General features: G+C 52.5%; 1 long non-coding RNA gene across 1 annotated transcript in view; it reads right to left on the bottom strand.

Moving 5' to 3' along the window:
• Positions 1-1100: 1100 nt before the first annotated feature.
• The window catches only part of LOC142603495 (uncharacterized), a 121195-nt gene continuing 99119 nt past the window's right edge, over positions 1101-23176 (bottom strand). Inside the window, exons 3-6 of the long non-coding RNA XR_012837435.1 lie at positions 22200-22333; positions 10258-10412; positions 7104-7161; positions 1101-1198 (exon numbers count right to left, since the gene is read on the bottom strand). This is a non-coding gene — a long non-coding RNA (uncharacterized LOC142603495). The remainder of the gene's footprint in view (positions 1199-7103; positions 7162-10257; positions 10413-22199; positions 22334-23176) is intronic.

Genomic DNA, 23176 nt, shown 5'->3' with positions numbered 1-23176 from the left:
CGGCAAAGCCCCCCGCCGGCGGGATGAGGAGCCCGGGCACACCGCCTCGCTCCGCAGCTCCCCGGCGTGATCCGTGCGGAGGTCGGTAACGGGGGGCAGTCACCCTCCCTTCGCCCTGCCAAAGGCTTCCGACCGCAGGAACAGAGATCGGGGCCGGTCCCAGGGCACGAGTCACCCCGGGAGCCAGCTGGAATTAAACCCGGGGGTTATTTCTCTCGGAGCCGTTGCCCTAACTCGATGGCCGAGGCCTGCGGAGGTTGCCCCCGGTGCGAGGGGGAGCGCACCGCTCGGGAGCCGGTGCAGCAGCGAGGCCCCTCGCCCCGCGCTTGGAGCCCGCAGCACCGCCGGGTCCCGCAGCAGCGGCCCAAACGGGGGGCGCGCAGGGGCCTCGGCGAGGACCCCCGCCGCCGGAGCCAGGCCTGCCCCCGCTCCTGCCCTGGCCACCCCCAACACAACGCCTGCAGGGACGAGGCGTGACACCCCCCCCCCCCCCCCCGTGGGGTGCTGGCGTGGGGACCGTGCCCGAAGCCCCGCACCCCCGCTCCGCAGCGGCCTGCGGCGAGCCCCGAAAGTGAGCGGGCTGCACACGCTGCCTTCCCGCCGCCAGCCTCTCGCCCAGGCACCGCGGCACGTCGCGGTCCCTCGTGGGGTGCTCAAGGGGGACCGTACCCTGGAAGCTCGCTGTGGGGGCCGCTGTCCGGGACTGGCCGTGGCCGTGTGCGTGTGTATGCGGCTGCGTGTGCGCAGTCTGTGTGTGCGTGCGGTCCGTGAGCTAAAACCAGCCCCAGACGCCGGCCAGGCTCGCAGGAAACTTTAAAAATCACAACTGTCTGCTAAGCATGTTGCGTGTACGGCCCTAGAAGCGAGTGTCATGAGCTTTTTTCCCCTGTGAGTTCATAATTTCCACAGCGGGTTTATTTATTTCCTGCAATTAACACACGCACGTGTAAGAATTCAGCGCCGTCGACCCACGTCTCCGAAAGACATCCGCTACTCACCTCCCTTCATTTTCCCTGGGTGCACGATGCTCCCTCATATTTTATTTTGGCTAAAAAATACATACAGATCCCGCACAGTTCCTACCTCTCCAATCACTCCCCCATCCCTAAATGCTTCCACATCTCTCTGCATTTTTGTAATAATAACGTTAACAGTGTCTCCGTTTCTTCCAGCGAGGGATAGGTAAGGAAATGTGTATCTGCGAAAGAAGAAAAAAATAGACCCGACACCTAATTAATGATCTCAGGAAATGTTTGGGATAAAATCAACAAAATTATCAAGAGCATTTCGAGGCCGAAGTGAACGGCTGTGACTGTTTCCCAGGCCAACGCGAGGTGATGTCACGGATCTAATCGAAACGCTGTCAGCTTCTTCATTACCAATATCTGCATACAACTTACAGTTTAATTAAAAATATTTAATCTCCACGCGTTTAGTGATTAGTTACCAAAGCAAACATCATAGCGAATACAAGTTACTCCCTCGAGTTTGGAGGAACTTACAGCATGAAATTTTTCTTCAAGGAGCATAAAACCAAACCCCAAACAATTTGGAGAGTCCTGTGACACGCCGGCCCCTGGCGGGGTTCAGCTGCTAACCTGAGGAAAGAGTGGCCGTAGATTCGCACCTCCCAGCCCTGCATACATCTTTTCTTTTTTAAAATAATTTTCTCCGTTACTCTTTGGGGGGATCCCCACGACGAAGCGGCCCTGGTGCGCAAAAGCCGCCGGTGCGGACGGCCGCGCAGGACCGGCGGTGCGGCGGTTCCCCGACGGCGTCCGGGCCCGGCCCGGCCCGGCTCGGCTCGGCTCGGCCGCAGGGTGCCCCGGGGCTCCCCGGTGGGCTCGTAGGGGCCTGGGGCTGGGAAGGAGAGGCCGGCACACCGACCCGCCGCCCCGGCTCCCGGACGTCGGGGGTGCCCGGCCGTGGGCTCCCCTCGGCGCGGACCCCGGCACGGTTCCCCCCGCGGAGCATCCCGCCCCGCCGGTGGAGGGGGGAGCGCCGGGGAGAGATCATTTCGGTGCGCTAATCAATTACTGCTTGTGCAGTCAAGTACCATATATTTAACAGAATAATCGTTACCGCCCTTAAGTCTTTATTTGATCAGCAGATACTCGGAGCGGACTTAAAACGCAACTTTGCTTGTTTGAATTGCGTTGCGTGTGTGTGCTTTTTAAATCCGAGATAATGACACCATGAAACGGCCGTAATCTCCCGCCTGACGCCAGCGCACACCGCGCGGGCACCGCGGCCCGGACGGGGCGGCCCGGCCCGGGGCAGCGATCGCAATATGCCGGAGCGGACCGGACAGAGGGGTCGTCTTTTTTTAATTATTATTATTATTATTATTATTATTATTATTACTATCCTTTAAATTTTTTTATTTTTAAAATTTTATTTATTTAAAATTAGGTGTGTGCGCGCTGCCGCCGTCCGCGCCCTCCCGTCCCTGCGCGGCTCTCCCGCGCCTCCTGCGCGGTGACAGCTTGCGGCACCCGGGTCCCCTCGCACGGGGGAGCGTGTCAAAGGTGACGCTCGAAGGCTCCCAAAGCCAACAGCTGCCGGGGGGGATTAACTTTTCCAGACTTTCCCCTGTCGAGCTTCTTGGAAACTTGCTTGGTGACAAAAACATATACATCTGTCGGGGGCAGGCAGAGAAAAGAGGGCTGCGCCGGCCCGGGGCAGGCGGGGGAGGGCCCGGCTTTCAGGGGAAGCTGTGGCGCAGCGGGGGCTCGCTGCGGGTGCCCGCCCGGGGGGGGGTCCCGGCTTCCCCCCCCCCCCCCGCAGCCCTCGCCCCCGAACCCGGGCTTCTGCCCGAGGGGAGCCGCAGGCAGCCCGAGCGGCGGCAGCGCGGTGGCTGAACTTGCTCCCAGCCCGCCAGGTAGCCCCCGCTGGCCGCCCAAGGGCCCCTCTGCTGCCGCCCCCCCCTCCCCCGGCCCGGGGCGGGTGTCTGCCCGGGCTCGGGGACGCGGAGCGGGGAGCGGGGCACCGAGAGAGCCCCGCGGGCTGCAGGGCGCTGCCCTGGCCGAGCCGCCGCGATCCCTCTTTGCAGCCGCGCTCTCCCGCACCCCCCGGAGCAAACCGCAGCGCTTGTTAATGAAGGAACTTATGGAAGATTGCAAAACACCGTAAATAATTTAGCATTGTATTTCAGGAAAAAAATAGCTTTCTTAAATCATCTCCTCAATATAACTTGCAGACTTACAGTATGGCCCTGGTAAGTCTAAATTTTTAAAGTAGCAATATTCAAAGAGACAGAGATGTCTGTATTAATTATTTATCCACTGGTGCCTTCCTTCGTTTCTAACTTATTATTAATTAGGCGCCTCTAGTCTTTCGCAGAGAGCTCCACAGAGCCAGTTGCAGCTTTAAATATGAATTAAAAGCAAATCCAAGCTCCTGTAATGCGAAAATTATTCCGTGTCTTCTATGGCAGAGATGAATAGCTGCGCAGATCAATACTGTGAAGCTATGCTCCAAACGACAGGGTTATTGATAGCTTATATTAATGATGTTAATGATGGAAAAAGGAAAACAAGGACCCGACCAACTTATAAACTTTTTATCTGCTGAAACCCCGCAATCAAGCGGACAGAAGCATGAATTAAGGGGGCTGGAGATAATAAGGACATTATTTATGAAACCGGATAAATGACTTCTGATAGTTTGATGCGTTTGAACTCCACACTGCCGCCTCCTCGGAGGCAGGCTGGGACCGGCCCGGAGCTGCCCCCGCCGGCCCCGGGAGGGGATGTGTGTGATCCGCGCCGGACCCACGCAGTGATGGCCGCGACGGTCTGCACCCCTGTGCTTTAGGTCCTGCGAGGATGCCCTGGGAAACCCACAGGAAAACACTCCGCGGGGTGCGAAGGACCCGCTCCCCGGGCACCCCACCGTGAGCCCAGCCCGGCCGGCGGCCCGCGGAAACCTTCCCCGCGACACGGGCGGCCCCGCTACTCCGCCGGGGCAGAGTTAGGGGTAACCAGCGGGAGGAGGCAGGGGCCGCAGCCCCGACCCGCACTCCTCCTCCCAGGGCCTGGAGCCGTCGCCCACGACGTGCCCCGGACACGCGGGGCCGGGCTGAGCCCTCCCGCCCGCGGAGCGTGTGTTTGCGGGGTAGTACCTGCCGGCGGGGCCCGGGCCGCGGCTGTCCCTGCTCTCCCGCCCGCAGCGGGCCGGCCCCGGGAGAGCCCCGGGGGCACCTGCCCCCTCCGCTGCCCCTCGCCCCACGGACACGCCGTGGTACCCCTGAAACAAAACTCATCCGTGTGCCCTGCGCCAGCCGCTGCTGCCGGACAGCCCCGTGCGTTTATTCAAACACACCTACGTACGCGGCGGTACCACGAGGGAGATCAATAGCACTTCAGTGAACGCTATTAATCTGGTTTATTATTTAGGGAAAGGTGCTATTAAACCCCCCGCCGGTTGCTCAGAGGTGATGCTCTGCCAGCGCCTCAGGAAGGGCACCTGCCCGCGCAGGCAGCACGTGGCCCTGAGTTATCAATTAGGGCAGGGACACATTTTAATCAGGCAGGGCTGCTCGCAGCGCCCTGAGTTTCTGAGCTGAGGTCTTTATTAATTACATGTACGAGCGAATATAGTCGCACACCTTTTTTTTTTTTTTTTCCTTTTTTTTTTTTTTTCCCTCCTCTAATCCGAACGCCAGACCGAGGGGTCCATAAGCTGTTTCCCTTTCTAATTAATTCCTATTAGACATTTTTTCCGTGCAAGGCTCTCCTGTGCCTGTCAACGCGTTTTATAAAACTCTTTGTCTAGATGCCGTCTCAGATATGCACGGTCAAGCTCACAGATAAAATTATTTCGTGCTTTAAAAAGCTGCTGTCTTTAAGCAGTATTTTTTAAAAAATATTTTTGTAATTATTATTTTTAAAACCAGCTCCCGCCAGGAGAAAGTCGCACTTGTTTCCAAAAAACAATTCACAACAGATAGTGTAGATATCACTTAATTCCTACAGAAATCAATGTGAAAATTAGATTTATTGGCTACTTACATTGTTAAAAATGACAAAGTGCTGCCTTTTATTTTCATAAAACACAGAAGACCGAAAATCATTTAATAAAGAATCCACCTAGTTTAATTTCACTCTAGGTCTCTTGCATCGAAACCAGTTCTTCGAGCCTCTCCCTCATAAACTTGCCTTCCATTCTAGTATTAAGGACAAAACCAATATGCTCAAAGAGACTTAAAATAGTAGCGTTTGTTTGGGGGCTGAAAAACCTTTCACGCCGTTAGCTGAAAGGGATCGTGTAAATGAAACAGGATCTGCTGTTTCAGATCCTTTGGAACCCCCAGTAAGCCTAAAGGTTTGCTGCTTTCTTTTTTGTTGGGTGTTTGTTTTTTTTTTTAAGCAAAATGCCCCCCCCCCTTTTTTTTTTTACATTTTCATTTTCTTTATTTAGCGTCTTGGGAAATAAAGGGGAAAACAGGAAAAAGAGAGCGAGCGGACAGCCTGGCTTTCCAGCGCTCCCGGAGCGGGCGGGCAGCCGGCGTGCGGCGGCCGAGGCGGGGCCGAGGCCGTTTCGCCTCCCGCTACTTGTTGGGTTTGGCTGCGAGGGAACGAAATCGGCGGGCAGGGGCGGCCGCGCAGCCCCCCCCCCGCCCCCCGGCCCGCCTCCGCACGCCGCGGCACCGGGCCCGGTGCGCCCCGTCGGGCCCGCCGCAAAGCGGGGGTGCGCTGCCTTCTCCTCCCCGCAGTTACTCCCCGCTTTTCGGCAGGGGAAGCGCGGAGGGAAGCGCTCCTGGCCCCGCCGGCGGGCACCACGGCAGCGGCCCCGAGCAGGAGCGGGGCCGGAGGGCAGGGAGCTGCGGGCAGGGGCCGGCGGGGCTCGGGCAGCGCCCGCCCGCACTCTCCGCTCCGCAGCCGCGCTGCACCGCGCCTCTCCGCTCCTAACGCCGCCGGGATTTGGGATTCGGGCCCCAACCGGAGAGAGCGTCGATAAAATTCTCCGTATCAAATGAGCAATCATTTGTTGTGGTTACGTGTTGGGTAATGAAAGATGTTAGCAGGATCAATAAAAATGAAAACACTTTTACTTACATCTTGAATTACTGTTTTAAGGGGCGAGCTGTGGTGATGCAACAAACCAGAGAAAGATCTACAACCATCAAATGTCTTCAAATGAAATCAAAATGAACGCGTGTCACCCCGGGCTCAGCCCCGGTCCCCGCACGAAAGCGGTCCCCGCTCCCGCCCCCACGTGAGGGCCGAGCGCGTCCCGACCGGCCGTGGGCCCGGGCCCGGCTCCGCTCGGCGGAGTCATCCCACATCTGCGCTTTATTACTATTTCGAAAGGAAAACTCCGCTGTCTTCGGGGGTGTCTAAAGGTCAAATAACAGGTCGTAGCCCGAGGCAAATGGGAATTTTAGAGAGACGAGGAGCCAGTCAGCTCCGCAGCATCCTAAAAGCTTTCCCTTAGCTGTCGCTAAATAATAAAATATCTGCGTATCCCCATCATTTATTCCTGCCTACAGCAACACGGCAGACACACGCTCAGGCATCCGTGCGACTGGTCTCCGCAGCGCACGAACCTGCGGAGAAACCAGCCCGCGATCGATCCCCCCCGATCCGCAACAGCCGTGGTACCGCTGTTTATCCGAACCAGAATGAAAGCGGGGCCCTTATTAGCAGGAAATTATCGGGATCGATTTCGGGGACATTCACGGTGAATTTAGCCAGGAACAGCTCCAAACATGGAGGCTGGCAGAGCTCCGGGACCGCTCTCGCCTTGGACGCGCCGGCGGAGCGGCCGCGGACAGCGACACAGGGCTGGAGGGGCGAACGGCAAGCGAGCCGGCTCCGCGCGGGCGGGGGGAGCGACCGCTGCTCCGCGGGCGCGGAGGCGCCGGACGAGGCTCTCTCCCTCCCTCCCCCTCCTGCGCGCACCCCGCTCCGCGGGCGCGGAGGAGGCTGCGGGAGCCGCGCGGTATCCACACGGCCCCCGCTCCGCCGGCGGGGCCGCCGCCCGCCCGCCCGTCCGTCCGTCCGTCCGCCCGCCGCTGCGCGCCCGCGGCCGCTGCGCGCCCCGCCCCGCCCCTCCCGCGCGGCCCTCCGCCCGCTCCGTGCCCCGCTGGGCACGCTTACCCCGCCGTCCGCCGCCGGGACGGGCATCCGATGCGGGCTCGGCTCCTAGATTTGCCCCCTAGGAGGAGAAAAATAAAAAGGAAAAAAAAAAAAATCTATCTGCATAATTTCAAATGAGAACGAGAAGAAGAAAAAGAAGAAGAAAAAAAAGCAACTGCCACGGCTGCCACACCAGTCCCGTTAAAAAATAAAGCACCAAACCCTCACAAGGTGTAGGAGAGATCTTTTATTGGACCAACTTAAACGCAAGAATTTACAGCCAGAATTACACGTTCTTCATCAGCCCAACATGCACCAGAGGCAGAGGCACAGGCAGCAATTTGTGTATTCCCTGGGTCTGCAGGAGCTGAGATGGTTTTGGTGGAAGAAGGGGGTGGGAGAGAGGACAGACCCTCTTTCAGCCCCAAAGAGCCTCAGTTTGTGGCTTAGGTAAAAATAAAAATAGGAAAAAAAACCCCAAAAAACCACAACCAAAAATCTCTCCAGCGCCCCATTTTGCTCCATCTTTAAGTCCAGTCCAGGATCAATTCTCTCCCTTACATCCCCAGTCATAAACAAACAGCTTCCAGCTAAATCTTTTAAAGGTTAAAAGGAACAAAAATAGAAATAATAATCAAGGGGGTTTTTCTTCTCCTTCTGCTTGTTGGACAGCGCATTTTGGTCAGTCTAGCCTTGCATTTAGGGATGCTACTTGCATTTGAATAGCTGCCTGGCTGGTTATGGATCGGGAGGCTATGAGAGGAATCAGTATGCAAATTGTTTCAGTTACAATCGAAGGGTTCGATCTGGAGAAGGTGCCTGAGCGGAAGTCGCTGTCAGCCAGCGGTGCATTAGGCTGCCATTGCCTCCGCCGTCTGGGCCTGCTCTCGCTTTCCCTCGCCCTTTTTTATGCTTGTGTACAGGTTTCTCCGGCGGTAATTAAAACATACACACAAATCAGGGGCTGCTGCATATCACGTTGGTGCCTTTTGCAGGCTGCGGGCACGGGGAAAGGGGGAGTGGAGAGAATATATTGCCATGCTGCTGGGGTTATTATTATGCAGCAAGGGTGAGGCGATCAGTGAAATAAAACATTTATAAATGGTTTCGTGCTTACAGTAGGAGAGGTGGGCCGGGGGGGCCGCCCGGGCGCTGATCACACAGCGCAGGCTGCAAATCGATAACCCTTTCCTTGTAATCCCAGTAATTGTGGGAATCACGGCTCTCTGTTAAAGGGACAGCGGGCTGCAGTGGGGCGTGCAGGGGCTGCGCCTGGCAGTGGGTGGCACAGCCCTTGCCCCTGAAGGGCCCACCCCGGCCTCCCCAGCTTTGTCTGGAAGGAAGCCGGCAGGGCTGCGAGCTGGAGGCAGGGGCAGGCGCTGGCCTCACCACGAGCCGTTTCCACAGTCCCCTTTGTGACCACAGTAAGGCCCCTCCTGTCACCTGCCCAGGGCAGGACACGTCCAGCACCCCCCGGCATGAGCTGCCAGCACGGGGGGGTGCAGGCAGGGGAAGGGGCTGTGCACAGTACTGCCTCCCCTGCCCCGGCTCCCTGTGGCTGCCCCGTGTCCCCGTGGACGCCCAGCAGCTCAGCCCAGCTCGTTGCCTCCCCCAGCTCTGGCACTGCCAGGAGCAGCAGGAGGCCCTGGCCGCTCCGTGCCGCTCAGGACTCCGTGAATTCGGGGGTGCTTTGTTGGGTGGCAGAGGGACGGGAAGGGCTGGCAGGGCACTGGGTCTGACTCGAGCCCTGCCCCAGTCTGGCCCCAGGGTACCCCTGATGCAGGGAGCACCCCACGCCCATCCCTGCCCGCTGCCCCATCTCCCCAGGTGTGCAGCGGAGGGGCCGTGGTGCCGGGCAGCCTCAGGGGCGGCCGGTGTGGGGAGTGCGTGGGCAGGAGCGCCGGGGGCGTGGGGCCCTGCTCCTGCCCTCTCCCTGCCGCTGACCATCTGTCATTCAATTAGGGCTGGGAGGCAGCTGAGGGGCTGGGGGGAGTGGGGCTGGGGGTCAGCGACCCCGCGCACAACGGCCTGCTGCCTCGCAGACGAGAAGAAGTTCAAATGTTAAATGCTCTCCGGCCCCGGCTCATCCAGGGCACTCGCCTTTGGAGGCAGCGGAGGGGTGAAGGGCATCAGTCATTAGCACTTAGATTTCAGCTCCGAGGCTGACCCTGCCTTCTGTTGGGGGATTTCGGCCTGAAAAGCCTTAACCCTTCCAGGGCAGCCCACACCCTCCCTGGCCCCGGCGCAGGCAGCCCCAGGCTGGCACTGCCTGGCCAGGCTGCTCCTCGCAGATTCCCCCATGGCCTGAGGCTGCCCCCCGGGCAGGTGGGTTTGGAGGAGAGGAGGGATCCCCGCAGCCCTGTCCCACATCTGGCCCCTTCCCTGATGCCAGCGAAGGGGTAAGCCAGGGCAACAAGTCTCAGTACCAGCGGGGAGCTGCGCTGTGGACCCATGATGGAGGCAGCAAGCCTGCCCTGCCCACCCACGGCTGCATCTCCCGCAGAGTGCCTGACACCCCCTCCCCTTCTTACAAACAGACCAGAACAAATTGATGAATTGAGCTTTCACTATGCTAATTTGGACATTATAAATATTTAACTATCAACCCTAGCAGCCAGCCAGAGAGGGCTCCTCGCTCCTTTACATGCCACTTAATCTAAAGTAAATGTTTGTCCCAGAAGTGGCTGGGGCAATTTGAACATCCCATTCCCTGTCCCTTCCTCCCTCAGGGGAGCTGGATGGGTCCAAAAGGGGGGGGTCTTGTAATTTCTGAGAGCCTCCCTAATGGCCTCCTTGACTTGGGTGCGCTAAGCTAAGCTGAGGCAGAGACACAGCACTGCTCCAGGTAGGAGGATGCTAACACCGTGCCCCGACTCGGAGACGGTCTCTGGCCACATCACCCAACACCAGGGCTGCTTTGCCTGGAGCAGATTTCATGTGTATTCAGAGAGGAAGAGATTCCCAGTTTGGGATCAAGGCAGCAAAGAATGAGTTTCCACTCTCTTTCCATAGGAACTGGCTCCTCTGCCTCACGCAAACCCACAACATTTATCGTTTCAGTGCAGCAGTACCTAGCAAGAGAACCTCATGGCCTTCATTTTGAGGAAAGATTATATACCCCTATGACATCAGCATTTGATACATTTGATAGATTTTTCTTGTTTGATATACTTACCATTTGCTGCTGAATGGGAGTAGCTTTCTCTTTCAACATGGTAGCACATCACCAGTATTTGTTAAAGATTGCAGCACTTTGCTTTTTCTGAAGGGCTCGAGCAGCTGTTTGATACCCTTGGCCGTAACAGCTTTACAAGGTATTCACCTTAGAGGCTGTAGAAGCAAAAGGGGACATCACTCAGAGTGATGCTGGGGTCTGTGGGGCTTCAAAGAGCTCAGCTAGGGCTTGGTCTGGCAGTTTTAAAGCATTTGTGTGGCAGCTGTGCCACTCACCTGAAGCAGCAAGTCTTGGGAAGGTGCCTTTCTGTTTTTGAGCTCTGCTAATTTGTTAATGAGAAGGTTATGGTATCTGTTAATTTGTTCTGACTCTGTCTCTCACCTGCTAGCAAAAAGTGAAGTGCTCCTCTAAGGAAGAGTGCCCTGTCGTTTTGGTACCCGGCTCGGGCAGGCACCGCGTGCCCCCGCACAGCCAGGGCTCACAGCCCCACACGGCAACCCCCTGCCCGAGTGCAGAGTGCGCCGTGATAAGAGAAAGCTCATATTGTGCGAGGAGGGGAATAACCGTGGGTTGTCATTACCTGAGCACGCACAGGGACTTGACATCAATCCCTACATCAAAATACACAGAAGAACAGGAAACGATATCCTGGAATGATCCTGCAAATCTGGGTAACTTCCCTTCCACCCTTATCCCTCAGTTATTTAGAAACACAGGCGATATCGGTGTATCTTTGTGCTCGCTCACTCCCCCTTGCCCTGGACAAGCTGGCAGCAGCCTGGTAAGATCCCAGGGGAAAAGAGGATCCAGCCGGGGAAACTGCCCCGAGCTCAGGCGGCCAAAGGGGGGTGGATGCTGCACCGGAGACGTGAAGCACTAGTTACTTTGCTATAGGGTCAGATATTGGATTATCAGCAAAAGTTAATCCCAGTCATGTGACAGATTTTACATTTGCTGTCATAAAATCTATCATTATTTAATAGGCATGGAAATCAAATTCTTCTGTGGACTATGAAGCAGGAATCTTTTAAAAATGTCTGTTTACCACAACAGACAACGTATCGATCATTAGTTTTGAGACCTCACAGATAATTCAGAGACGTGTGTGAACACAAACTGGCAGCTAGCTTTGCTACATTCAGTCCAAAAGCAAACCCCACCAAATGGCTGCACACCCAGCTTTCCAAGCAAGTAGATTTTAACTTCTTTACTTTAAAGACTACTGCTTTCTTAAAGACAAATAACAAGGAAATCATATGGCAGTGATGCTGCAGTTTGCAGTGATACTCACAGGTATACAGAGTGGGGAGATACTCTCCCGCCTTTTGCCGCAGAAGAAAAGCTGCCTTCTGCGGGTGCAGCTGACCTGGTATTTACCACTGCAAAGAGCCTCATCTATTCTGGCAGCACGAAGGGGCTGATCTTATCCTGACCTGAGTCAATGCAAATTGTTTCCCTGGTAGTAGGGGCACTGGGCTGGGTGGAAGGTGGACCAGGTTGCTTTTTGGCTTTGCAAAGGCTACAGATACTGGCTGTTTCCATCCCTCAGTTTCCCCATTTCTGCCGCGGGATGCCTGGACAGGAGTTGTGGGATGAAATGGAAAGGAAAAGTTGCGATGCTGTTGCAGGGCATGTAGGAGTTGCAGCGGGTTACAGCATCATCCCAGCACCCAGGCTCCTCCAGCGGGTGAAGAAGGGGTGCCCATCCTTCCTCTGTGCCACGGCGAGGTAGTTCCAGTCATGAGAAAGAGCTCTCCTGGGTAAGGACTATTAACTGCAGGTGACTTGTGATTTGCACCAGATCTCCTGATGGAGACGCTAAGCCATTTCACATGGATTGCGATAGAACATTTGTAAATGTGTTTTTCCTGGTCCCCGATCGCGGACACCTCGGGACACTCGACGAGCTGCCGCGGCTCCACAGTCCCCAGGCTGAGCTCCCTCTGCCCCTGCCAGCCAGCGGCACTGCTGTGACACCCTGGCACTGAGGAGAGCGGAGCGGGCGCGAGTGCTATCTCCCTCTAGCTTTAGAATTAGCACGGTCCTTAATCTGCGCATATTTTAAAGAGTGGGGATCCCATAAATCCTTCCACATCTGGGATCGCTTGTAATGGCCAGTGTCAGGAGTTTACGGAGAAGCTTTCCTAAGATCTAGTGCCCAGAATCAATAGCAGCTGCAATTCCAGGCAGGGGGATAGGCTGAATCCCGATTTGATTCTCAGGTGTTTTCAATTGTATTGCCAGCAAAAAATTATTGTTGTTAAGCGATTCTGCTGGTCTGCTTGTGCCTTTTGAAGTTGCCTTTATTTCTTTGAGCTCAGATTCCTTGAGATCCTCTTGCTGCTCCGTCCCCAAACCCGCATGTATCTAATAAAGCTGACAGCTTCCCAGCAGATGTCTCCATCTTCTCCATTTTCTCCTTTATTGAGGAGACAGACTTCACTGGAGAGTGCATCTTAGCGTGTGGGGCCAATGCAGGCCCTTCAGAGAGCTCCCAGAGGCCCAACTCATCTGCTCCAGCCATGGAGGAGCAAGCGGACGTCGCCCGGCAAGGCAGGGTTTGAAACGCCCAGCAGCTCACATTCCCTTTATTTTCCATTTTCCTGCTTCCCTCCCACAGTGCATCTGACAACATCAGCGCCTGTCTGCCTGGAAGCATGCAGGCTGCTCCGGGATGAATTTTTGGAGGTTTCAGCTACCCCACCTCACTGCGGGGACTGGCCCTCATTATTAACATTGCTCCCCTTTCTGTCTGCGCAGAGCACTGCCGGGGAGCACCAGGAAAACGGAGCCTGGAGAAAAGGGCTCTGCCAGGCAGCATACCTTTGGCCTGGGTCACAGTGTGCTGGCCGGGATTGCTGGCCGGACTCTGCCCTCTCCGTGAAGCCCTTCCTCTGGGTCTGTGCTAAACCACAGGCAAGCTGGGGCCAGACTCCCCTGGCTGTCCCGGTTTGCTCTGAAGTACCTACATCTGAATTCCTTGTGAGTGGAAGAAACGAACATGGAAGTGATGGGCAGCATCTGTAATAGGAAATTGCTGTCTGCAGATGTGTGTGTGAAGGAAAGCCTGTGTCAGACAATGGTATCAAGGGATAAATTCCACAAGTGAGTGAATCCATCTGAGTGTAAGACACAGGTTATGCATTTTCCTCAAGAAAGAGCTGAACAGCTCCGAGGACATCAATCCACCTTATGAATGACATGGTTTCCCTAGCGTTGTCCATGCTTACTCAGTAGAAGACAAAAGACAAATAAATGGATGTTTGGCTCATCTTGGACCAGGTTTTGAATCCTTACTCCCTTTGCACTTAGGTGGAGCTGTGCAGGGAGTTTTGCTTGAATGAGGAGCTTGAGCGCGTTCTTCTTTTGAAGAAGCAATGTGATAGTGACCAAGCTGAAACACCTTCTGGGAGTGCAGCCTTCTCTCCTGGCTTGCTCTGCAGGTGGGTGGTGTGCCGTGGGAGATGCTCCAGCTCTTTTAGAGCAAAGCTTCGCCCAGTGAGTGCAATGGAAAGCAGCTTGTTACAGCCTCTAAATATAGAAATTTCTCCAGCCTTTGCTCGGAACAAATGGAAATCTGATTGCTTCTTCTAATCTTCCCCTGTACACCTGGTGTTGCAGGGACCAGTGACAACCTGGCCCCGATAAAGACTTCAAGAGGGGACCTATTATCTATATCCCAGAAACACTCCAATCATGTGGGAATAGTTAAAGGTAAGAAAATATATAACAGGTCATCTGTCTTTCAGCTATAGTCAGCTCAGAGGTGGAAACAGATTGACACAGCTGGGTGCAGCCATCGCACTGGAGCCTTCAAACGCCGCTCAGCAGAGCTGCGGCAGGCACAGAGCACAGCCTGTGCGTTTCCCTTGAAAGCTGTTTGTCTGCGGGGGGTTTGGCCGCCAGCTTTTTGGAGAGTTTGGCCAAAGTTACCTTCTGCTGAGCCCACTCTGACAAGTCAGTGCGACCTAAGACCGGGTTTGGTTCTCTGTCCTGCAGGCACGTGGGGTGACACGACCCGGCTGCACTGGGGCCGACGCGTGCTGGCAGAGGCAGGGAGCTGACCCGTGCCTGCGGGCAAGGGCTCTCGGGCACCTCAGGCGACGCAGACCCTCCCTGCCACTGGGCCCCGATGCTGTGGAAAGCATCTTGCTGGGGAAGCAGCTGGATGCCTGAGAGGAGCGAGCCTTCATCTGTCCGCTGCTCTCTGGGTATTTGCTCGTACACGGTATTGTTGTGGGCAGGGTGTAACCCCTGGCCTCCAGTGCAGATGGTTGCATGAAAACAATTAATCTTTTGGAGAACAGCGAACGGAAACGTTAATGCCTCGACCCCTAACACAGGTGAGCGTCACTGCCTGATGCAAAGGCTTGTGTGCGCAGGGAGCTTTTGCTGACTGCTAGCTTTCAGAGGTTCACGGGTCTGTAAGGACAGCCAGAGAAGGCTGGAGAAATGGATACAGGGAAGCAGGGAAGCACCACGTTCGCATTGGGCAAACACTGGGGCAGGACCCCCGAGGAAAGCCAGGGAGCCCTGCTGGGTGCGGGCTGGCCGAGGGGCTGGGAGAGGCGGGCAGCAAATACCCCTTGCTCTGATTCCTGCTGCGGAAAAGGCAGCACGACACGGCTGTTTGCTCCTGGCAGATAACCTGAAAGCCATCTAACAAATACCCCAGCTTCACCTATTTGTTATCCCAGGGGGAATCAACCATCTGCAGTTTTGCTAGCTGTGCTGGACAGGAACGGGTAGTTCATTAGCAATTTACACGTTTGGTTTGCCTCCTAAAATGGATCCCCCCAGCAGCAGGGATGTGTCATTTCCCTGTTGAGATGCTCCTGCTTTCACAGTAGTGACTCCCAAGCAATCACTCAGTTTGAGCTGGAGTTACCAGCGTATGTAAATGACGTAAATAAGCTGCAGGAGCAGGGTCATATAACCATTTTGTTAGGTTCTGCCCTGTCAGTCCTATTTCATGGATTCCGACAGAATATTAACATGTTTGCATATGTAAATGTGTTAAAGAGAGCATCAGCTGAGGGAATACATTAAACTCAGTCGTCCTTCCAAGTTGATTTAATCTGACAGCACCTCCATTAAAAAAATAAAAAGCATCAGTTTTCCCTTTGTGACTTGATGTACAGTAATTAGCTTGTTAGAGCAGGAAACACCTCCTTTCATAATTGATTTTGCACCCCTTTTACTTGGATATCTCTGACAAGCTGTTTCTAGTTCCCCAAGGACACCATCAGTACTACCCATGTGTTTGGAATTTCATGAATGTGAATAATGAATATAATTTATCCCTCCCACACTCCCATGCACGGATAATATATGTAGCCAATTTGTGAACTGGACCTCGCATCAGAAAGATCGGTGTCAAGTATTAATAGTGTAGGGACCAACCGTGCGCAGGAATTAGGGCACAGCTAAGCAGTGATTTTTTGGGCACTAGTGAGATGGGAACAGGTTGCACCATGCGTTTGTCCACCGGGGAGGAAAAAAATGGAGGAAGATTTTCTGAATGGCCCTGTGTATCTAAGCTAGCATTCCAAATTGGTTGCTTATTACAGCTGGCACAGTGCCTTAGTGGGCTAATGTGTTAATAATGTGTAATGTTTCTCTTAGGCAATGGCACCACTCTTCATTAGCGCTTCTCAAGCCCTGTCACTGTTGCTTAGCTCGACATTTTGTTTCTGATGTTGGAGTGAGGGTATTTGAAATCAGGATTTCAGATCTGCTAATACATGTCACACACTCTTTAAAAATGGATTTTAAAAGGGCCTCGATAATTTTATGGCTACTAATAACATTTGTAGCTATGTGAGCTAAGCTAATGATAAGAGTAATCAAATTTCATGTTTCACAGCATAAAATGAGCAACTGTAGGGGTCAGGAAGGTATTCACTCCCTGCCCTCCTCCCCTGGGAACCACCGTCTTTTCCAGTTGGTTCAGTAGACGAGCAGTGTTTGGGATGTGAAATAGTGCAGCGCTGCGGGAAAGTTCAGGGTCTTGCACCGTACAGAGCAAGGATCTTATTTATAAGCATAGGAATTCTGGTTTCGGTTGGCAAACGGAGTGAAACATTTGAACGATGCATTTGTTTCACACCGATTACCTCCCACATTGGCATCAAATACACGGGGCTGATTCTCCCCATTTTTGTGGCTGTTTGCTGAAGCCCCCTGAACCCGGACGTATAAGCCTCATATTTCTGAGAGGCTCTAGCATGGCCTCGTAACTCACATCCTGATTTTTCAATCAATGAAGGCACTCGCTTAGACTTTCCTCACATTTCTGTGTTTTCACTCACTGTATTAGCAAGTCTGTTTTGAGCATTTCTTTAACACTGAGAATAACTGCGAGAGGTGGCCGAGGGAGCCCGGAGCCACCAGCAAACATCGTCCTCAGCAGCCGCTGCTGCAGGACCACAGCAACGACAAGCGTCAGTGCTGCTGCCGGTTCGGGAGCGAGGGCCTGGGGTCGTCCACAGACGGGTGCAGGCGAGTCGACCGCCCCACGCCCGTAGCGTGGCTGTGGTTTGCTCCCGGTGTGCTTTGGCCCGGGCGCGCTCTGCCCGCAGCGGCTGTGCCCGCTCCCGGCATGCTGGGTTACGTGGCCACGCACCCCTCGGCAGCGTTCACCCGGCGCTGAACGGCAGGGCCAGAGCCGGGAGGCTGGGATTTGGCAAGGCGACAACCTGTTTAACTGATGGCTGGTTCTGACAAAGACTTTCAGTCCTGTGTTTTGCCATATAGTGCCTAGAGCATTTTCTAGCACCCATACTTTTAGTGTGATGTGTTTTCTAAAGCCTTTTAGTGCGTTGTACCAGTAATGTACTGATGAGTCTAAAAGGATTCACTTAACACAATATGTAATAAACTAGAAAGGAGATGAGCTGAGTAAAAAAATCCAACAGCGACAGTCAAAAAGCTCACTGTATTTTTTAAAGAGGGAAACACCACTTATTTTTTAAAAAAGATCTTTTCCAGAAAATATCTTCTTTTTCTTCTAAATGTAGGTGAATCATAGAATGGTTTGGGTTGGAAGGGACCTTAAAGCCCATCTAGTTCCAACCCCCTTGCCATGGGCAGGGACACCCTCCACGAGACCAGGTTGCCCAAAGCCCCATCCAACCTGGCCTTGAACTCTTCCAGGGATGGGGCATCCACAGCTTCTCTGGGCAACCTGTTCCAGTGCCTCACCACCCTCACAGCGAAGAATGTCTTCCTAATCTTTAATCTAAATCTCTCCTCCTTCAGCTTAAGGCCATTCCCCCTTGTCCTGTCACTCCATGCCCTTGTAACCAGTCCCTCTCCAGCTTTCTTGTAGGCCCCCTTTAGGTACTGGAAGGTGCTCTAAGGTCTCCCTGGAGCCTTCTCTTCTCCAGGCTGAACAACCCGGGGAATGTCTCTATAATATTAGCAAAGAGCATGCAAACCTACAAACAAAAAAAAATAATGTTTATAGAGGCACACTTAGAGATAATAAAATTAAAGGCAGAGATCAGAAGAGTGTAATGAGGAGCTCTAGCAGAGCAAAGGAAGTCCTGCTTCAGTTCGGGCTTCCCAAGTGCTGCTCCCGTGGCCAAGCAGGGGTAGTGCCGGGCATTTCTTCCCACGGCCTCTGACTGGGGCCAGACTCTGTCCCTCCCTGGGGACAAAATCCCCACATGGCAGCAAGCGTTGCCTGGTCCCATCCCACAGGCATGTGGCCCTTATGGGAATGAAACACGAGGTTAAAATTCTGCGATTCTGGCTAGAAAGGACGCCACAGAAACTTCCCCGGTTTTGCTTCCCTTCTCCTTGTTGCTCTCATGCTGGGTTTTCTTGGAGGCTGAAGAGAAGCCGCCCCCACCTGCCCGTGTCCCTGCTCGTGCACAGGGCACAACCGGCGTGTCCGCAGGCAGCCAGTGCACGTTGTTACACCCCTGCTGCTGCTGTTGCCTGCGTTGGGCCCCTTCCCATGCGCCTCCCGGCTTTTCTGCCAGCGGTGCCCGGGGCTGCCCGCAGAGCTGCTCGGCTCAGAGGGTCTGCAGGAGATGTGGGGTGGCGGGTGATGCTGAGGTGCCCGCTCCTCCCCGCGCCGGCTGGGGCGGCTAATTCAGCCCTGGGGAAAGGAAGGGGACTGCCGAGGGAGGGCTGAGCTTGGCTGAGCAGCACCGGGCACTGCCAAGAGCATTTTTTGAGGCTCAGAGTGGGCTGCTGCGAGGAGGGGGCTTCCCGATATGTCAGGGAACATAATGGGAAAGGCTGGAGTTAAAGACCCTTTAATTGAGGCCTTCAGAATGGTAAGTACAACACTGCATCGCTCTGTTTAGGGGATTTTGCGTATCTCTACCATCAAGGCTACATTTGTCTGTAGGATTAATCACTTTTTGATCCAGAGGGTTTAAGACAGACAGCCTACTAGGAATGTGCCGCACGGCTCTCCCAGGCTGGCAATTAGCTTTGTTTCTTCATATTGTCTTGTTTATTATGCCTTTCTCCATCTCTTTTTTTCTGACCAGCATGTTAATACGCTAATTCATTTCTAATCCATTTTTAACTGTGCTTTTAGGAGACTTTTTAACAGCGGTTTTTTAGTAAAAGCTCTATGTCGAATACAGAAAATGAAAAACTCTTGCTGCCGAGCAGAGAACAGGTTAGTATATAGATGACACTGTAAAGAAATCCTTGGAGAAACTCAGACATCATTTTTCTCTATTTTAGGGCTTTATCTCTAGACTTGCTGAGTTTCTCCTACTTGTCAGAAGGTCATCAAGAACTTGAATTATACCCATTGCCATTTAACTTGAATGCAAACAGGTTGCTTTGGGACATTATTTGTACCTCACATGAAAGAAACAGTATGTCCTGTGAGCTGTGTGTGTGCACGTCCACTCAGTTCCCTTCAGATGCTAAGAAGCTATCTCCTACTCTTGGTAGGCTGTTTTCTCCTGCTCTGAATGGCAGAAGAAGCACATGCCCCTATGTGCCGTCATGCAGCCTTTCCTCTCATGCTCCTAGTCCTTTACTGGCTAGCGCAGAAGATGGATGACGTCCTTACCTCCTTCTCATGTGTGCTGTTTGAAAGGAAGGGACAAGCGGGAAACTGTCCTTGAGCTCTAGACCAAAAACATCCATCGAGGTTGTGGCTGGGAGGTATCCACGTGCAGTTCTCGCATGAGATCGCACATGTATGGGACCTGTGAGCTGCCAGCAAACAACACAACACTTGGCAAAGCCCCTCCAGACCTGGCTTTGTGGCTGGAATCAAACCAAATGCACTTGAATGCTACCTAAGGGATCAGAGTTTTTCTGCTTCCAGACGTGACTTTGCCCTGAATCTGCTGGCTGACCTCGGTCAAGCAAGTTCACTGCTCTGCATGCATTTCTCGCTCGGTAACCTGTGGGAGCGATGCTGAGCGCCTTTAGACAGCATTTTGCTATGCCCTGAGGACGAGCACAACCTAAGGGCTGAGTATTGCTGTGTAGAACAGCACGTGGTTGGTGTAACTATGGCGTACCAAGCCAAAGCTTATTGAAATACATGGGAGCTTTGCATTGACTTTGGTTGGGTTTGGATCAGATGCTAAAAGCTGTAAAATTTTGTTTTTGCCTTCTGACATCCCCAGTGTGAAGTTACTAGCACAGTCAGAACTGCATACAGCACAAGCCACACTTTTCTGTCACAGGCAGTTTGTCTTCCTTTTTCCTGGCTCTTCTTTTAATAAATGTAACCTTTTCTCCTATGGCTCAGGCATTGCATTGAACCACCCCAACAAATGTTCTCAGGTTTTTTAAAATATTCCTATTAAAGAGATCAGGCCAGATGTGTTCTACTGCCTTCATCACTCTAGGTTGTGTACTCTGTGTTGAAATGATTATTGTCATCACCCGGTGAAAGGCAGCTGATGAAAGACTCTCTCTCCCTCTGATGAGCTATCCATCCGCCCATGCCCGGTGCAGAGAGCAGAGGTTTTGTTTTTGAATGATATATTGCTGTGTCAAAGTGGCTTATGTGCTGCTTAAACTTACGCTGGTGAATGATAGAGAGTAGGTATTAAACAATCTCATTGCAACGGGAGCTGTATTTTCTCATCTCCAGCTTTGGGAGCACCATAGCAAACCCCATGCCGTGAGCCCGGCAGGCACTCCTGGAGCAGGGTGCCTGGGTATGGCTGCGTTCACGCGTGGGTGTTCACGCTGGACATTTTTAAAGAAATACAATTGGATACCAACCATTCTAAGTCTTTCCAGAAGACGGAACTGTTCTGTCTGCCCACCCTATTCTGTTGATGAAGGAGACTGTTTTACATAACACATTGTGAAATGTTTTGGGTTTGGATGTATTTCCCCTAAAACCTTTTCTGTTCTCAAGTAGCATAGCTTTTGTTTTCCCACTTCTCCCCCTTGTACTCCACTTTATTCCTCTTTTTTCAGTCCTTTGAAATCTTTTGCTCAGCAGCAATAACTAAGAAGGGATAGCAGAAGGGGAAGCTCTAATGTTTCCAATTTGAATCTATTGCCAGTCTCCCAAACCATCTCCAAAGGAAGTGTTTGATGAGCAAAACATATTAAAAACACCACTTTGCCTTGAAAAATGTTTTGAATAAAAAATTCGATTCTCAAAGCCTTCCACACTTCTACAGTCCTCCAGTGCATCTGGTAAATTCCAGCATCGCTGAGCAGAGCCCGTAACATGAGAAAGACCTTTCCAAACAACTGAGAATAATTAAAAACCCCAAGACACAGACATTTTTTCTGTGTAGTGACACAACCAAATAGTTAACCAAAAATAATGTAATGGAAAGTCTAGGTCAAAAAATGGAGTACTGCAGCCTGGAAAAATAGTTTCCTGACCTTCTGGATTTCCTCTATTAGAGAACTACTGTGCAGTGAGCAAACCCTATTTCTTACAACAAAGAAATTTAGCAATCTGTGAGGCTATGTCACCTTGCTGGCAGAAACACTGAGCGGCAATAGCGCTGAAAGTCAACACTAATAGCTGACACCAAATTAAACTGCCAGAGTTTGTGTGATGTAGTTCTGTCACCCTTTGACACATTTGATGTGAATTCAGAGGCTTCTGCTGTAAACTCATCAGCAGAGCTCATGACGCATCATCTTTACATATCTGTCCATCCACATTTGTCAGCAACCCGCGCGCCTCAAATGACTCCAGCGATTGGGATATAGATTGCTTTACCTTCACGTATAGCAAATAGAGTGTTTTAACACTTGTGATACCCTCAGCTCTAGCTTTTAACTGACAAAGTCTTGTTAGCCGCACTTCAGCCTTTCTGCGTCCACGCTGAACACGGTGATTGATGAGGGCTGATTATGGCAGTGGGGTGGCCCGTCCCTTCTTAACCTGTGGCTCAAATCATCTCCAGTTTGCCCATGCAGAAGAGCAGCAGGCACACTCCTAAGTGTCTTCATGAAGTGCCTGATTGAAAGGCCACAGCCAATTAGGCTGAGCTGAAACGGACACTTGCAGGATGTCTTTGCCTCTCAATTCCCCACGCAGTGCCCGCAGAGAGCAGGCACTGAACAAGCGCGGACAGCCCTCGCATCCGCTCGCGCGCACCCGGCAGCTCCCAAACCCAGGGGCCGGTCCTTCAGCCCAGGACGCAGGGCAGGGTGGCTGTGCCCTCGCTTCACAGCCCTGGGCTAGGAACAGCCCCAGCAAGGGCCGGGGGTCAGATCCTGGTGCAGCCAACGGTGCTCACAAACGGAGGTCGCTCTGCTGAGGCAGTCGCTCACCAGTGACAAACATATAATCTCCCCCCGAAATAACACGGCATTTCAAAACACAAACAACTCCCCGCACCTTTTCTCCCTGGGCAATCTGAAAGGGATTTCTAATATTTTTTTTCTCTAAACCAGTTAGTGTTATTATAGTTTTAGATTGATGCCTTTCGGTTATCAGCTCCTAATTTTCCCATTAATGTTGGACTTACTGAAGTAATGAAAGCAGGTCCCCTCAGACGACAGCAAATCCCTGCTGGGGTGCGTGTGAGCGCTGGAGTTGATGCGATGCTCTGAGCGATGCTGAAGAGAGACTCCACAGATCTGCACCGTGCCTGTGACTCCCCTGTGGACCAGAAAGGAAAAGGACCTGCAGTTTCTGTTTATGTCTCCGTAGTATTTAACATACCTGCTAGCTTCAATAGCTTCTTATTTGCCACATATGGCCCCAGAATATTTAATAGCTTGAGTCTTTTTCTTCCACTGACTAGCTTTACTAACAGTGTAAATTACTATGGAGAGCAAGCTGCATTTAGACACACAGGAGGAACAAACAGAACAAGAATGATAAATCCAATTTTTTTTTTTTTGTAAGTCTATTTTAACATACGGTTTAAAATACTAGCCTCATAAGGTAGTATGCATCAAATCGTATTTATTCAAGTGTGAGCTGTAACAGAATGGGAATAGAAACATGATGTCCTACAAGAAAAGCCACTCTGTTTTCACCCTGTATTTCCAAATCTTCTGCTTATATAATACTGGCATCAAAACATTGCCTAGTGCCCCTTGTTCCAAAAACCCTTTGCATCACTACAATTATCTCTGAAAAATGGTAATAGAAGATTTCCACCTTTGGAAGAAGACTGTGAATCTTGTACCAGGTCAGAGGGTGGAGGAGAACAGTTCAGACTGAACCAGGCAACATCTTTTTCCTATAAAGTATTTATATGTGTCAATAATAAAACTTTCTGACAAAACGCAAGGAGAAAAGTTTGCTGACTTTTTTTTACATTTGCTCTTAAAGATTCTGAACTGGAAAACTTTGCAAAAAATTGGAAAAAAAAAATAAAAGCTTTAAAAATATTTCCCAGCAACTTCCATTGCTGCTTTGTGAGCCGCCCTGTTTGCAAACTGCCACACAGTGCCACTTGCCGTGTGTGAAGGAAGCAGTTCAAGCTCTCAGCCC

The sequence above is a fragment of the Balearica regulorum genome, chromosome 12, assembly GCF_011004875.1.
Source record: "Balearica regulorum gibbericeps isolate bBalReg1 chromosome 12, bBalReg1.pri, whole genome shotgun sequence".
In the NCBI taxonomy this organism is placed as follows: domain Eukaryota; kingdom Metazoa; phylum Chordata; class Aves; order Gruiformes; family Gruidae; genus Balearica; species Balearica regulorum.
The sequence above is the reverse complement of the archived record's forward strand: the minus strand, read 5'-3'. Positions and strand labels throughout refer to the sequence as shown.